A 9,391-nucleotide genomic window follows, 5' to 3' on the forward strand; every position below is an offset into this window, starting at 1 on the left:
TTTTTGTTTCCCATGCGACGTTCCCCAACAGTGGCATCATGAGCTAGGTTCATGCGTAGATGTCTTCTCGAGTAGAACACAAAAGGTTTTGTGGGCGGTGATGTGCGTTTTGCTGCCCTCCTTAGTCTTTTCTTGATTCCGCGGTATTGTTGGATTGAAGCGGCTTGGATCGACATTACTCGTACGCTTACGAGAGACTGGTTTCATCGTTACGAGTAACCCCCTTTGCTCAAAGATGACTGGCAAGTGACGGTTTCTCCAACTTTAGTTGAATCAGATTTGACCGAGGAGGTCCTTGGATGAGGTTAAATAGCAACTCATATATCTCCGTTGTGGTGTTTGCGTAAGTAAGATGCGATCCTACTAGATACCCTTGGTCACCACGTAAAACATGCAACAACAAAAATTAGAGGACGTCTAACTTGTTTTTGCAGGGTATGATTGTGATGTGATATGGCCAATGATGTGATGTGATATATTGGATGTATGAGATGATCATGTTGTAATAGAAATATCGACTTGCACGTCGATGGTACGGCAACCGGCAGGAGCCATAGGGTTGTCTTTATACTAACATATGTGCTTGCAGATGCGTTTACTATTTTGCTAGGATGTAGCTTTAGTAGTGATAGCATAAGTAGCACGAAAACCCCGATGGCGACACATTGATGGAGATCATGATGATGGAGATCATGGTGTGGCGCCGGTGACAAGAAGATCGTGCCGGTGCTTTGGTGATGGAGATCAAGAAGCACGTGATGATGGCCATATCATGTCACTTATGAATTGCATGTGATGTTAATCCTTTTATGCACCTTATTTTGCTTAGAACGACGGTAGCATTATGAGGTGATCTCTCACTAAAATTTCAAGACGAAATTGTGTTCTCCCCGACTGTGCACCGTTGCTACAGTTCGTCGTTTCGAGACACCACGTGATGATCGGGTGTGATAGACTCAACGTTCACATACAACGGGTGCAAAACAGTTGCGCACGCGGAACACTCGGGTTAAGCTTGACGAGCCTAGCATGTGCAGACATGGCCTCGGAACACATGAGACCGAAAGGTCGATCATGAATCATATAGTTGATATGATTAGCATAGGGATGCTTACCACTGAAACTACTCTCGACTCACGTGATGATCGGACTTGGGATAGTGTAAGTGGATCATGAACCACTCAAATGACTAGAGAGATGTACTTTTTGAGTGGGAGTTTAGCATATAATTTGATTAAGTTGAACTCTAATTATCTTGAACATAGTCTAAGTCCACTTTGAATATATTTGTGTTGTAGATCATGGCTTACGCAAAGTGTCATCCTCAATTTTAATACGTTCCTAGAGAAAGCTAAGTTGAAAGATGATGGAAGCAACTTTGTAGACTGGGCTCGTAATCTTAAGCTAATCTTACAAGCTGGAAAGAAGGATTATGTCCTTAATGCTGCGCTAGGAGATGAACCACCCACTACGGCTGATCAGGATGTTAAGAACGCTTGGCTAGCACGTAAGGAGGACTACTCAATAGTTCAATGTGCAGTCTTGTATGGCTTAGAGCCGGGACTTCAACGTCGCTTTGAGCGTCATGGAGCATTTGAGATGTTCCAGGAGTTGAAGTTTATCTTTCAGAAGAACGCCCGGATCGAGAGGTATGAGACCTCCGATAAATTCTATGCTTGCAAGATGGAGGAAAGCTCGTCTGTCAGTGAACATGTGCTCAAAATGTCTGGGTACTCAAACCGTCTAGCTGAACTAGGGATTGAACTCCCGCAAGAAGCTATCACTGACAGAATCCTCCAATCACTGCCGCCAAGCTATAAAGGCTTTGTGTTGAACTACAACATGCAAGGGATGAACAAGTCTCCCGGCGAGTTGTTTGCGATGCTGAAAGTCGCAGAGTCTGAACTCCGTAAAGAGCATCAAGTGTTGATGGTGAGCAAGACCACTAGTTTCAAGAGAAACGGCAAAGGCAAGAAGGGAAATTCGAAGAAGAGCGGCAAGCCTGTTGCCAATCCGCCAAAGAAACCCAAGGCTGGATCTAAGCCTGAAACAGAGTGCTTCTATTGCAAGGGTATGGGTCACTGGAAGCGCAATTGCCCCAAGTATCTGGCAGATAAGAAGGCGGGTAAAGACAAATCAGGTATATTTGATATACATGTTATTGATGTGTACTTAACCGGCTCTCGTAGTAGTGCCTGGGTATTCGATACCGGTTCTGTTGCTCACATTTGCAACTCGAAGCAGGAACTGCGGAATAGACGGAGGCTGGCGAAAGACGAAGTGACGATGCGTGTAGGAAACGGTTCCAAAGTTGATGCAATCGCCGTCGGCACCGTGTCACTTCAACTACCATCGGGATTAGTGATGAACTTAAATCATTGTTATTTAGTGCCTGCGTTGAGCATGAACATTATATCTGGATCTTGTTTATTGCGAGACGGTTACTCTTTTAAGTCTGAGAATAATGGTTGTTCTATTTCTATGAGTAACATCTTTTATGGTCATGCACCGAATGTGAGAGGATTGTTCATATTGAATCTTGATAGAGATACGCATATACATAACATTGAGACCAAAAGAGTTAGAGTAAACAATGATAGCGCCATATTTTTGTGGCACTGCCGCTTGGGTCATATTGGTGTAAAGCGCATGAAGAAACTCCATGCTGATGGACTTTTGGAGTCACTTGACTTTGATTCACTTGACACGTGTGAACCATGCCTCATGGGCAAGATGACTAAAACTCCGTTCTCCGGAACAATGGAGCGTGCAAGTGACTTGTTGGAAATCATACATACCAATGTGTGTGGTCCGATGAGCGTGGAGGCACGCGGCGGATATCGTTATTTTCTCACCTTCACTGACGATTTAAGTAGATATGGTTATGTCTACTTGATGAAGCACAAGTCTGAAACATTTGAAAAGTTCAAGCAATTTCAGAGTGAAGTGGAAAATCATCGTAACAAGAAGATCAAGTTCCTACGGTCTGATCGTGGGGGTGAGTATCTGAGTTTCGAGTTTGGTGCTCACTTAAGACAATGTGGAATTGTTTCGCAGTTAACACCGCCTGGAACACCACAGCGTAATGGTGTGTCCGAACGTCGTAATCGTACTTTGTTAGAAATGGTGCGATCTATGATGTCTCTTACTGATTTGCCGTTATCGTTTTGGGGTTATGCATTAGAAACAGCTGCATTCACTTTAAATAGGGCACCATCAAAATCCGTTGAGACGACACCATACGAACTGTGGTATGGCAAAAGACCAAAGTTGTCGTTTCTTAAAGTTTGGGGATGTGATGCTTATGTCAAAAAGCTTCAGCCTGAGAAGCTGGAACCCAAAGCGGAAAAGTGCGTCTTCATAGGTTACCCAAAAGAGACAGTTGGGTACACCTTCTATCTCAAATCCGAGGGCAAAGTGTTTGTTGCTAAGAACGGAACTTTTCTCGAGAAGGAGTTTCTCTCGAGAGAATTGAGTGGGAGGAAGATAGAACTTGACGAGGTTGTTGAACCTCTCATCCCTCTGGATGGTGGCGCAGGGCAAGGGGAAACCCCTGTGATTGCGACGCCGGTTGAGGAGGAAGTTAATGATGATGATCATGAAACTCCAGTTCAAGTTTCTGTTGAAACCACGCAGGTCGACGAGATCACGCGCTGCTCCAGAGTGGTACGGTAATCCCGTCTTGACAATCATGTTGTTAGACAACAATGAACCTGCAAATTATGAAGAAGCAATGGTGGGCCCAGATTCCAACAAATGGCTAGAAGCCATGAAATCCGAGATAGGATCCATGTATGAGAACAAAGTATGGACTTTGGAGATACTACCTGAGGGCCGCAAGGCTATTCAGAACAAATGGATCTTTAAGAAAAAGACGGACGCTGACGGTAATGTGACCGTTTATAAAGCTCGACTTGTGGCAAAGGGTTTTTCACAAGTTCCAGGAATTGACTACGATGAGACTTTCTCTCCCGTAGCGATGCTTAAATCCGTCAGAATCATGTTAGCAATAGCTGCATTTTTCGATTATGAAATTTGGCAGATGGATGTCAAAACGGCGTTCCTTAACGGTTTTCTTAAGGAAGAGTTGTATATGATGCAACCCGAAGGTTTTTGTCGATCCTAAAAATGCTGACAAAGTGTGCAAACTCCAGCGATCCATTTATGGACTGGTGCAAGCATCTCGGAGTTGGAACAAACGCTTTGATGAGGTGATCAAAGCATTTGGGTTTACACAAGTGGTTGGAGAATCTTGTATTTACAAGAAAGTGAGTGGGAGCTCTGTGGCGTTTCTAATATTGTATGTGGATGACATATTACTGATTGGAAACAACGTAGAGCTTTTGGAGAGCATAAAAGGTTACTTGAATAAAAGTTTCTCTATGAAGGACCTAGGAGAAGCTGCTTACATTCTAGGCATTAAGATCTATAGGGATAGATCAAAACGCCTGATAGGACTTTCACAAAGCACATACCTTGATAAAGTTTTGAAGAGGTTCAAAATGGAACAGTCCAAGAAAGGGTTCTTGCCAGTGTTACAAGGTACGAGATTGAGTAAGACTCAGTGCCCAGCAACTGATGAAGATAGAGAACATATGCGCTCCGTCCCCTATGCTTCAGCCATAGGTTCTATCATGTATGCGATGCTGTGCACTAGACCGGATGTTAGCCTGGCCATAAGTATGGCAGGTAGGTTCCAGAGTAATCCAGGAGTGGATCACTGGACGGCGGTCAAGAATATCCTGAAGTACCTGAAAAGGACTAAGGAGATGTTTCTCGTGTATGGAGGTGACGAAGAGCTCGCCGTAAAAGGTTACGTCGATGCAAGCTTTGACACAGATTCGGACGACTCTAAGTCGCAAACCGGATACGTATTTATTCTAAATGGGGGTGCAGTAAGCTGGTGCAGTTCCAAGCAAAGCGTCGTAGCAGATTCTACAGGTGAAGCAGAGTACATGGCTGCCTCGGAGGCGGCTAAGGAGGGTGTCTGGATGAAGCAGTTCATGACGGATCTTGGAGTGGTGCCAAGTGCACTGGATCCAATAACCTTGTTCTGTGACAACACTGGTGCCATTGCCTTAGCAAAGGAACCAAGGTTTCACAAGAAGACCAGACACATCAAACGACGCTTCAACCTCATCCGCGACTACGTCGAGGAGGAGGACGTAAATATATGCAAAGTGCACACGGATCTGAATGTAGCAGACCCACTGACTAAACCTCTTCCACGGCCAAAACATGATCGACACCAGAACTGTATGGGTGTTAGATTCATTACAATGTAATTCACATGGTGATGTGAGGGCTAGATTATTGACTCTAGTGCAAGTGGGAGACTGTTGGAATTATGCCCTAGAGGCAATAATAAATGTATAGTTATTATTATAATTCCTGTATCAAGATAATAGTTTATTATCCATGCTATAATTGTATTGAATGAAGACTCATTTACATGTGTGGATACATAGACAAAACACCGTCCCTAGCATGCCTCTAGTTGGCTAGCCAGTTGATCGATGATAGTCAATGTCTTCTGATTATGAACAAGGTGTTGTTGCTTGATAACTGGATCACGTCATTAGGAGAATCACGTGATGGACTAGACCCAAACTAATAGACGTAGCATGTTGATCGTGTCATTTTGTTGCTACTGTTTTCTGCGTGTCAAGTATTTATTCCTATGACCATGAGATCATATAACTCACTGACACCGGAGGAATGCTTTGTGTGTATCAAACGTCGCAACGTAACTGGGTGACTATAAAGATGCTCTACAGGTATCTCCGAAGGTGTTAGTTGAGTTAGTATGGATCAAGACTGTGATTTGTCACTCCGTGTGACGGAGAGGTATCTCGGGGCCCACTCGGTAATACAACATCACACACAAGCCTTGCAAGCAATGTAACTTAGTGTAAGTTGCGGGATCTTGTATTACGGAACGAGTAAAGAGACTTGCCGGTAAACGAGATTGAAATAGGTATGCGGATACTGACGATCGAATCTCGGGCAAGTAACATACCGAAGGACAAAGGGAATGACATACGGGATTATACGAATCCTTGGCACTGAGGTTCAAACGATAAGATCTTCGTAGAATATGTAGGATCCAATATGGGCATCCAGGTCCCGCTATTGGATATTGACCGAGGAGTCTCTCGGGTCATGTCTACATAGTTCTCGAACCCGCAGGGTCTGCACACTTAAGGTTCGACGTTGTTTTATGCGTATTTGAGTTATATGGTTGGTTACCGAATGTTGTTCGGAGTCCCGGATGAGATCACGGACGTCACGAGGGTTTCCGGAATGGTCCGGAAACGAAGATTGATATATAGGATGACCTCATTTGATTACCGGAAGGTTTTCGGAGTTACCGAGAATGTACCGGGAATGACGAATGGGTTCCGGGGGTTCACCGGAGGGGGGCAACCCACTCCGGGGAAGCCCATAGGTATTTGTGGGGGTCACACCAGCCCTTAGTGGGCTGGTGGGACAGCCCACCAAGTCCTATGCGCCAAGGAACAAAAATCAAAGGAAGAAAGAAAAAAAAAGAGGAAGTGGGAAAGGGGAAGGACTCCCTCCCACCAAACCAAGTAGAACTCGGTTTGGGGGGGGAGAGTCCTCCCCCCTAGCTCGGCCGACCCCCTTGGAGTCCCTTGGACTCCAAGGCAAGGTCCCCCTCCCTCCTCCTATATATATGGGGCTTTTAGGGCAGATTTGAGACGACTTTCTCACGGCTGCCCGACCACATACCTCCATAGTTTTTCCTCTAGATCGTGTTTCTGCGGAGCTCGGGCGGAGCCCTGCTGAGACAAGATCATCACCAACCTCCGGAGCGCCGTCACGCTGCCGGAGAACTCTTCTACCTCTCCGTCTCTCTTGCTGGATCAAGAAGGCCGAGATCATCGTCGAGCTGTACGTGTGCTGAACGCGGAGGTGCCGTCCGTTCGGTACTAGATCGTGGGACTGATCGCGGGATTGTTCGCGGGGCGGATCGAGGGACGTGAGGACGTTCCACTACATCAACCGCGATCTCACATCGCTTCTGCTGTACGATCTACAAGGGTACGTAGATCACTCATCCCCTCTCGTAGATGGACATCACCATGATAGGTCTTCGTGCGCGTAGGAAATTTTTTGTTTCCCATGCGACGTTCCCCAACATTTTGAACACGCAAAAAGTATGGAGTTCAAATAAGTTTAAAAAAATGAAATCCCTTTGTAAGAGAAGAGTTCTCGTTCGAAACCCTGCTACTTCGAGAGAGATTGTCAGTTTTGTACACGAAGTGCATCCAGTTTTTGTCGTAGCCCTCTCAACTTTTTAACACATGCTATGTGGGTGAAATGATGATATAGCATGCCAACTTTCAACATTTTCAGAGTTAATTTGTAGTGCTTTTCAATTTCAGGGTCAACTAGCTCAAAAAAAATAAGTAAATGCACGAAATATACCAAATGAAGTTAGAAATTGTTGAAATTTTGTGATGTGCCTTTGAATGGTGCATTTTGAACACACAAAAAGTATGGAGTTCAAATAAGTTTAAAAAAATGAAATCCCTTTGTAAGAGATGAGTTCTCGTTCGAAACCCTACTACTTCGAGAGAGATTGTCAGTTTTGTACACGAAGTGCATCCAGTTTTTGTCGTAGCCCTCTCAACTTTTTAACACATGCTATGTGGGTGAAATGATGATAGCATGCCAACTTTCAACATTTTTAGAGTTCATTTGTAGTGCTTTTCAATTTCAGGGTCAACTAGCTCAAAAAAATAAGTAAATGCACGAAATATACCAAATGAAGTTAGAAATTGTTGAAATTTTGTGATGTGCCTTTGAATGGTGCATTTTGAACACACAAAAAGTATGGAGTTCAAATAAGTTTTAAAAAAATGAAATCCCTTTGTAAGAGATGAGTTCTCGTTCGAAACCCTGCTACTTCGAGAGAGATTGTTAGTTTTGTACACGAAGTGCATCCAGTTTTTGTCGTAGCCCTCTAACTTTTTAACACATGCTATGTGGGTGAAATGATGATATCATGCCAACTTTCAACATTTTCAGAGTTCATTTGTAGTGCTTTTCAATTTCAGGGTCAACTAGCTCAAAAAAAAAAGTAAATGCACGAAATATACCAAATGATGTCAGAAATTGTTGAAAATTTGTGATGTGCCTTTGAATGGTGCATTTTGAACACACAAAAAGTATGGAGTTCAAATAAGTTTAAAAAAAATGAAATCGCTTTGTAAGAGATGAGTTCTCGTTCGAAACCCTGCTACTTCGAGAGAGATTGTCAGTTTTGTACACGAACTGCATCCAGTTTTTGTCGTAGCCCTCTCAACTTTTTAACACATGCTATGTCGGTGAAATTATGATAGCATGCCAACTTTCAACATTTTCAGAGTTCATTTGTAGTGCTTTTCAATTTCAGGGTCAACTAGCTCAAAAAAATAAGTAAATGCACGAAATATACCAAATGAAGTCAGAAATTGTTGAAATTTTGTGATGTGCCTTTGAATGGTGCATTTTGAACACACAAAAGTTATGGAGTTCAAATAAGTTTAAAAAAATGAAATCCCTTTGTAAGAGATGAGTTCTTGTTCGAAACCCTACTACTTCGAGAGAGATTGTCAGTTTTGTACACGAAGTGCATCCAGTTTTTGTCGTAGCCCTCTCAACTTTTTAACACATGCTATGTGGGTGAAATGATGATAGCATGCCAACTTTCAACATTTTCATAGTTCATTTGTAGTGCTTTTCAATTTCAGGGTCAACTAGCTAAAAAAAAAGTAAATGCATGAAATATACCAAATGAAGTCAGAAATTGTTGAAATTTTGTGATGTGCCTTTGAATGGTGCATTTTGAACACACAAAAAGTATGGAGTTCAAATAAGTTTAAAAAAATGAAATCGCTTTGTAAGAGATGAGTTCTCGTTCGAAACCTTGCTACTTCGAGAGAGATTGTGAGTTTTGTACACGAAGTGGATCCAGTTTTTGTCTAGCCCTCTCAACTTTTTAACACATGCTATGTGGGTGAAATGATGATAGCATGCCAACTTTCAACATTTTCAGAGTTCATTTGTAGTGCTTTTCAATTTCAGGGTCAACTAGCTCAAAAAAAAAAGTAAATGCACGAAATATACCAAATGAAGTCAGAAATTGTTGAAATTTTGTGATGTGCCTTTGAATGGTGCATTTTGAACACACAAAAAGTATGGAGTTCAAATAAGTTTAAAAAAATGAAATCCCTTTGTAAGAGATGAGTTCTCGTTCGAAACCGTGCTACTTCGAGAGAGATTGTCAGTTTTGTACACGAAGTGCATCCAGTTTTTGTCGTAGCCCTCTCAACTTTTTAACACATGCTATGTGGGTGAAATTATGATAGCATGCCAACTTTCAACA

This window comes from Hordeum vulgare, chromosome 7H (genome assembly GCF_904849725.1).
Source record: "Hordeum vulgare subsp. vulgare chromosome 7H, MorexV3_pseudomolecules_assembly, whole genome shotgun sequence".
NCBI classification, from domain to species: Eukaryota; Viridiplantae; Streptophyta; class Magnoliopsida; order Poales; family Poaceae; genus Hordeum; species Hordeum vulgare.